The 8,077-nt window shown below is 34.6% G+C and overlaps 1 long non-coding RNA gene across 1 annotated transcript; it reads left to right on the forward strand.

Annotated features, from left to right (window-relative positions):
• Window positions 1-2,034: 2,034 nt before the first annotated feature.
• On the forward strand, window positions 2,035-3,303 carry LOC112190542. Its single transcript, XR_002932449.2, has 2 exons — window positions 2,035-2,153; window positions 3,032-3,303. It is a non-coding gene; the product is annotated as an uncharacterized LOC112190542 (long non-coding RNA).
• The last annotated feature ends 4,774 nt before the right edge of the window (window positions 3,304-8,077 follow it).

Genomic DNA, 8,077 nt, shown 5'->3' on the forward strand with positions numbered 1-8,077 from the left:
ATACTGATTGTTATTGTTGGTGGGAAATCTGAAACAACTTTTGCATTGTTAGAGACCTGATTATGCTGTCAAGTGTTTATAGTATCCTGCTGTCATTTTTAATTTTGATGGGTGTGTGGTATAATTGTAGTCTTCAAGTGGGCTGATTTAGTTTGTGGATTTTATTGTGTTGTGTTTATGTAGCTTTGTTGTTATATTTTGTTTCTTGGTGGCTACAGGTCCAAGGACTGAAGAATCATTTTACATATGCTTCTTGTTGGAGCTTCATTCCCTTCTTGATCTTTTATATACTCAAGGTTTGCAGCTTTTCCAAAGTGACCAGTGTTTGCTATCCTCGACCATTACTTCTTGCTTTTCAATAAGTAATCTTGAATGATAAGTAATTCCTACAAACTAGTAGAATCTATTGCTAATTGATATGTACTTTCCTTGGTCTTTTACATTGTTACAAAACTAGCTCTTGATTTTTGATTGCTGGAAATTTTAAGGTGCACATGAGAAACCATATTGGTAGTCTTGCTCTCCTTCCAAAGTTTTGGTTGCTGCAACGAAGCTACATATATATTATAGATGTTTATATCATGTGCAGCTTTGCTATCGAAATCTGATTTTCTTTCTTTACATGCATGCTATTAAGTTTTGAAACTACTTTTCAATTATGAGGTTACTTGGAAGCAAGGTTCCACTTTTTGATTACTCAGTCGTTTCATCTATGAGTTAATGAATTCAGACTTATACACCCAATTGAAGGTGTATTTCTGGGATTATATTTAAACTGTTGTTATGATTTCAATTTAATCTTTATATATATGGCTGTAGATAGTCCACTTCTTATCACTTGATTGTTGTTTAATGGTGTTCATAATTCGTTGAAATTTCTTTCAAAAACCTATAAGTTTTACCGTACTTCCAAGGTATTGGATTATGATTTTAATTAACTTTTCTGCTACTGATTCATTCTTAGTCCAGTTTTTCTCCATTGGTCATTGGTATGATAATTGAAAAATGGCTATGTCCTGCACGGATGGTAAAGGAGTAATGGATAATGGCAAGTATGTGAGGTACAAACCTGAGCAGGTTGCTGAAGCCCTTGAGAGGCTTTATCATGAATTCCCCAAACCCAGTTCGATTAGTCGCCAACAGCTCATTAAGGAGTACCCAATTATCCCTAACATTGAGCCTAGCCAAATCAAAGTTTGGTTCCAGAACAGAAGGTATTCTTGTTTCATAGATAATTGCCTTTTCTTCATCTATAGGCTTTGTACTCTATTTCATTTGTGGTTTAGAGAATCTAAGCGAAAGAAAAATGAATTTTTTGGTTTGGATCTTGAGTCTATGACTCTATGAGCATGATGAAAGTGTACAGGTTTGGTGTGAAGATCAATAAATCTGGATTTCAATTTTCTTCTTTTATTAATTTCTGGAGAATGTTTGGTTGGGGAGAAAATAGAACTGGAAACAGATTGTTTTCAACCCACGATATATGTGAAGCATGGTATATATAGGTGGTGGAAATTGCCTTTGTATTGTGTTTTGTGAAAGATGTTGACAAGTATTCTTGTATTGCATCTTTCAAGCTCATTCTTTTGTAAAAGATGCATAGGCATATGAACCAAACCAGTGTCTTTTTCCTAGTATTTAGAAACAGACATCTTTCTCGTAGTATTTAGAAAATTGATTATTATAATACTGCTGCAGATGCAAAGAAAACTAACATGGAGGGATCCACTTTGAAGTGTTTGGCAATTATTTTTGTTCATTACAAGTGTTTGGCTTGTTGATTACTTTGGTGTGATTATCAAATTTATTCCTGTATGTATATCAAAGCTAACCTGGAGATATCCACTTGAAGGTAAATATGTGTTTATCAAATTTATTCCTGTATGTGTTCAAAACTTCAAACTTGTTCCTATGACTCTAAAGAGTTTGAAACTGATTTACTTCGTGCAGCTCATGAAGAGAGTCATGCACAAGATGCGTCGTGGGGGTTGTCTAACATAAGGGCTGTTGATGAAACTTAAAATCAGGTTGACAGTCCATTCGAAAACCCAGTCAATAAGGACGAGATCAGTGAGGTGCCAGATTTATATCTTGGTGCAAGCGTTCATCTCTCAAGAGATCCTAATAATGTTAAGGATCCCAATGCCATCCAGGTTTATTCCCTTTCATATGCTTTTTTTTTACTATCGATTTGATATCAACTTTTACTTTAAATTTGAAGGCATACATGTTTCTTCGGTTAGGTTGTTTATTCAGATTCAGGTGCCTTAAAATGCTTGGTTTCTGTTTGTTCGCATCCAAAATTCCACATTGTGTCAAAATTTGTAAAACAGTTACCCATTACCTGCTCTGGATAATAGTTTACATTGTCATTTCTTGCTTTGGATAATATGAAATTGTGTGGGAATTGAAATTGTATCTGATATACAATTTTGGACAATAGCATACTGGAAACTAATTGTATCTGATATGGACATATGGTATGTAAATGCATACTAATTGGTTATTGAATACTAACTGCCTTGGTTACTGAATACAAATTGTCTTGGCAACCAATACACGAGTATGAAATTGCATCTGTTTTGGTATGCCCTGTTATGAGTTAATGACTTATCCTCAGCTTTGGTTACTGGTTAGACAAGGATATTGCTCAGTTATGCTCTATGAAGCATGGATACGTCATAACTTATGCTCAGTTTTGTACCCTGAAAAGTCTAAGTGATAATGCTACTTCAATTTCTCTCATGATATGAATTTAGGAGTTCAAATTATAGCTTAAACTCTAGTGCTATTTCATTTTGGTTACTTTATATGCCTTTTGTCTTAGTATGACACTTCTGCCTAAGATGAAGCAGTTTTATATGTTTTTTATCTGCAATATTGTCAATGTGTTCAAGTCTCTCCTTATATGTGGTGGCATAAAATTTGGTTCAAGTCTCTCTATGCAGATTTTGTTGAATCACAAGTTTCACATTTTCAAATACTTGTCTTAAATCTACTGATTTTGTTTACAAGAACTGAATTTTTACAGTGTAGGACCTATTTGCTATAGAGAGAAGAAGAGTGGTGGAGAAGGAGATAGACACAAAGAAGAACATAGCTATCAATGAATGAATGAAGCAAAGAAGAATACCAATGCGGTTGAACTTATGGAGCAAAAACTAACATAGTAAGATAGTTCCAGGAGGCAACAATAAATTTTTGTATAAGCTTCATTCATTTTGGTAACATTCATGAGAAAAAATAAAATGTAACTTAGGCTTTTGTATAAGCTTAATTTCCTTTTGTACAGTTTTTGTCCCTCCAAAATAATAATAATAATAATAATAATTCTGGCATGCAAATATGCATGCCAGATTTTTTTTATTCATAAATAAATACTCCTGCCACGGCATTTTGCCGTCGCAAAAGGCTTTGGCGACGGCAAAAAAATTTCAGTCGCAATTGGTGGCGTTGCCATTGGTATTTGCGACGGTAAGTTTCCGTTACAAGAAACTTGCGACGGCAAACCATTTGCCGTCGCTAATGCTCTTGCGACGGCGCAAATGCCGTCGCCGTAAGTATTGGCGACGCCACCAATTGCATCAGAAACAATGTCGTCGCAGAGCCGTCGCCAATGGTCTTTTGCGACGGCGACGCGCCGTGGCTATTGCAATTTTTTTTTGTAGTGTCATGAATCCCTTTCCCAAATCATAATTGAGATAAATCATAATAAATCTCCGAAAATCAAATCAAGTTCTCAAAGCAAAACATAAATCCAAATCCGAGCATAATAATTTCATATTCCAAATTCATATGGAAAAATTAATGCCAAAATTATAATCCAGTTAAATAATATGCACGGTAAATAAAATGATAAATAAATAAAACATTATTTTGAGAAAATACTTGCATGCATCATTATTTTAAAATAAAAGTCCACTCACAGTACTATATATGCTACCAAGCATATGGGTTTCTTCGTCAAGCAGTAACTCGGTATAACGCCCTGTACACAATTATATTCTGTGAATAACAATTCGGCAATTAAATACGATTCCAAAATCAATCCTTTTAAGTCAACATCTCCATTTCCTTCTCCGATTCAACCCAAACTTTATCACTAACACCATTTCATTAATTTACAAGTTCTAGGGCAGATTCGAGAGAAAACCGACATTCGGATTCTCGTAAATCGATAACTGAAATTCTAAATTTTCAGAAATTCATAATCGATTAAACACTTCTCCAATCTTCACCAAATTCACATATATAAGCTCTAGATCAAATATAGGATTTAACTAGCTAAACTTAGAAATTAAATCACTGTTCTACGCGCTGCCACGTGCCACCTGCCACCACCTCCGATGGCCACCAAATTTTGGTAGCAGCCCCATCTCAACCTCCTTAACACTTCTCTCAACTACCGCCAAGCCAGAAAACAACTAGAACTGCCTCAACAATTATGAAAACAGTAAACCCCGATTATGAACAATGAGAAAATTCAAACCTTTGATTCTTCCTCCATGCTTCAAATCGCTGCCAAATACTTGGAGAGCATCATCTACGTCTCAAGGCGCTTCCAATGGACAAAGGTTTATCGCCGGAGGTGGCCGGAATCGGGAGATACAGGCATTGACTCAAAACTGCTACAGTGACCGTCTTCTTCTTCTCGTTGCTTCACTCTCCACAGTCCAGAATCAATCACCAAACCACCATAGAAATGCAGAGGAGGGAGAGAGCTTTCCAATGATAATTTATGCGTCAAAATCCATTGCTGGATGAGGGAGTTATGGCCAGAAGAAGGTGAAGAGATCGGAGAGGGAGAGGGAATCGGGGAGAGAGAATGAGAGAGGAGAGAGAGACTGACGGTAAGTTTCTAAAATGGAAACTTACCCTAGTAACTTTCCCTATATATATAGAAAGTTACTATGAACAGTAATTTTGTAATTTCATCCATAACTTCCGCATACGAACTCTGATTTTTACGTGCCAAATATGCACGGACTCGGTTTAACGTCCTCTACGACTTTCCAGAAGAAAAGTTTCTCAAATTTTGACCCGAACAAAAAGTCAACATTTAAGGCCATTAAAAGTATCGAAACAAAGTAAAAAGTGAAAGTAATTGTTGTTTACCTTCCAAATGACTAGTGAACCAGTAAATTGAGATACGAGACATAACAATATGCTTCTAGTCTTCTATCTTCTTTATTTTGTTTTAATAAGGTCCTTCTTTCTTACTTAAATGAGTGTTATTTGTAAGGGTTTATTAGGCAAGCATATGTATTCACGGGTACTTAACCTTACTGTATGTAATCTCATAAATCTTTAAGGGAGTGAAATTCATATTCTTCATTTTACAATCCACACTCTTCATTTATTTTTTGAGTAACTTAAATTTTGTTTTTTTATAGTAATTTCAATCAAAAAAAGGAAAGGAGGCTGTGTATTGCAAATTAGGGAATGTGAATTTCATTCTCCAATATTTATGAATGAATTTCATTTCTCTTTAAAAAATAAAGTAATTAATTGGTAAAGTAAACATCTTCAGATTTCAGTCTTACTCACATAAGAGACAGTTTTAAGGAATTGTGAGAGATAAATGCATTTTTAGTCACATGTATTGGATTTAAAACATAAATTGACCGTGCATTTATTTTTGACCATTATATACACTTGTCCCTTATAATCTGGTAAAACTGTCCCTTAACTAAGTAAACCTCTAAACATAAAGTTTTCAAACATTTTTTTTTTTTGAGAATAAAAAAAAAATTGTTTGAAAAAAAAAAAAAATGTTTGAAAACTTTATGTTCAAACATTTACTAATACTTATACTCATATTTTTTTTTATTACAATAGACTCATATATTCTTGATATTTTCTTCAAATTTTTACTTTTTTAAATCCTCGATAGTTGCACAATATATATCCAATAATTTAGTGTTTGGTTTTATAACTATCCAACCTAATAATGTTGCTTGATGTGTGGAATAATAATAACCGCAGACCACCTTGAGCTAGCCTTGTTTCCTGACTAATTTTCTCTTGTAGGATTCGTACGGCTGGGATTAGAATGATTTAGTTTTGTTAGAGAATTCAACCATGCATATATGCATGCCATAGAGCTTCTTCGAAGTTATACATTCAAGACAGGCCACCGGCGGAGATTCCTGAGGCATGGAAGGGTTTATCAATACAGAGTTTTGTCTTACGCCACGGGATATATATAAATAACAATATACTTGTAAGGAAGTTAGTCATTTCGTCCTTCTTTCTTCCTTATTTGTCTTCTTTGTGTAGAATTTGTCTTTATGGGTCTAATAGTTTTAGCTTGATACCAACAATGTGCTTAAGTTAATTTATCGGACGTAATACGACAGAAAAAGCTCGACATTTAAAGGTGGTAAGTACTATAATAGCCTCAAATAATTCACGAATAGATTGTATAATATATAGTTTTGTTTGGCTCACAATTTCCTTTCATGTAAATTTCATGCAGCTGGTCGATCGCCAACTTTGTTCCTTTGTCTTTATTAATGACATGGTTTTCTTTGTTTCGTCGTCTCTCGCGAGACTCACAAACGTGTATAAGACTATAAGTTAAGCAGGTGATAGAAACCTTCATCATGATTAGATATATAAGTGAGGTTCATAATCACAAAGTAATCATGTAGGTTTCCATGTTGGTCTGGAAAGTTTCTCCCTCTGTTCCTCTGACTCTGTCTTTTCTGAATCTTTATCTGCAACTGTCGTTGTCTCACTCTCTCTCTCTTCTCCAAACCATGCTGTCATGCTATGGCCCCCTCTTCCAAATCATATATATCTTTTTTTTTTCGTTGTTCTTTTTTTTTTTACTGTTACTGACGGTCCATAAAGGAGATGGCCGGATTATCTTCAGCAATTGCACTACCGTACTGAAAAACTATCTATCTCATTAAACCGTAAACATTCATATTGAGTGACGGAACAATTTCTAGTCATGCATACTTGATATTTTTGTTTCTTTTAGTCTACCGTATTACAAATCGGATTGTGCCCGATCCCCTAGAGTAGCTAGTTTTTTTAGGCGAAGAAGCAACTCCAAAATCATGCAAGATATATAGGTCTACACTTGAAGGTGGAACGATCGAGGAGCCAGAAACTGAGTACTTAACTGGTTTGATAAGTGAAATAAGGAAGAGAAAGTAAGTATAATTCTAGCTTAGCCTTAATTGTATGGTTGGACTTCCACACATGGAGTGGAGAAGAAGCACAATCCATGTCAAGGAATTTCTACGAATTTGTTAGCCAGGTCTGCAAATTTTATATAAGACTAGTAAAAGGGGGAATATAGCTGTTGGTAATGGAGTTGCTTTTGAGAAATCGAGAATTGTTCTAGTCCCAGTGCATTCTTTAATTTGATGGGAATCTGGTGGTTATTACAAACCCTTGTTAATTAGGGTGGGGTTTCCAGAGCATCGAGTGACGGAATACATCTTTTTGGCACCACTTACTCATGTATGAGGTTTTATCTAAAAAGTTCATGTTAATATTATACTAACTTACCCAGCAATTTATAATATTCATAGATTATTACATCACTTTTAAGATCTTGAACTTCTTCTTCTTCTTATTATTATTATTTTTGAACAGCTTGAACTTGCCAAAGGAAAATTGATGCTTGGGGCCAAAGAAATTGTGGAAAATGAAAGCTCCTATAAAATATAAATTGCGGGAGAGGAATGGAAATGTGATGCCGTTGCCCTGGAATGGAAGGAACTTTCGTTGGTCACCCTTTCAAGTTTCAACCTCATACTCTCCGCTTTGGTTGATTTTGAAGTTGTGCTATTCCGTTTTGCACTTTATAGAACTCGCTCACCCCTTTTTGCAATAAATAGAGCCGTTTTCCAAAATGATTTTTTAAACACGATTTTAAAAACATAAGCGAGAAAAAGAGTTTTATTATCCAAATTTGAAATGTGTTTGGTAGTTTAGTGCGAAAAAATACTCTCCATATTTTCTAAATTGAAAGAAGAAAAAAAGTGAAAATATCGAGTTGTTGTTTTTAGTTTCTCCGATTAGAAATTGAAAATATTTTCTATTTTCATTTTTCAAGTTT

The sequence above is a fragment of the Rosa chinensis genome, chromosome 2 (genome assembly GCF_002994745.2).
Source record: "Rosa chinensis cultivar Old Blush chromosome 2, RchiOBHm-V2, whole genome shotgun sequence".
Taxonomy (NCBI): domain Eukaryota; kingdom Viridiplantae; phylum Streptophyta; class Magnoliopsida; order Rosales; family Rosaceae; genus Rosa; species Rosa chinensis.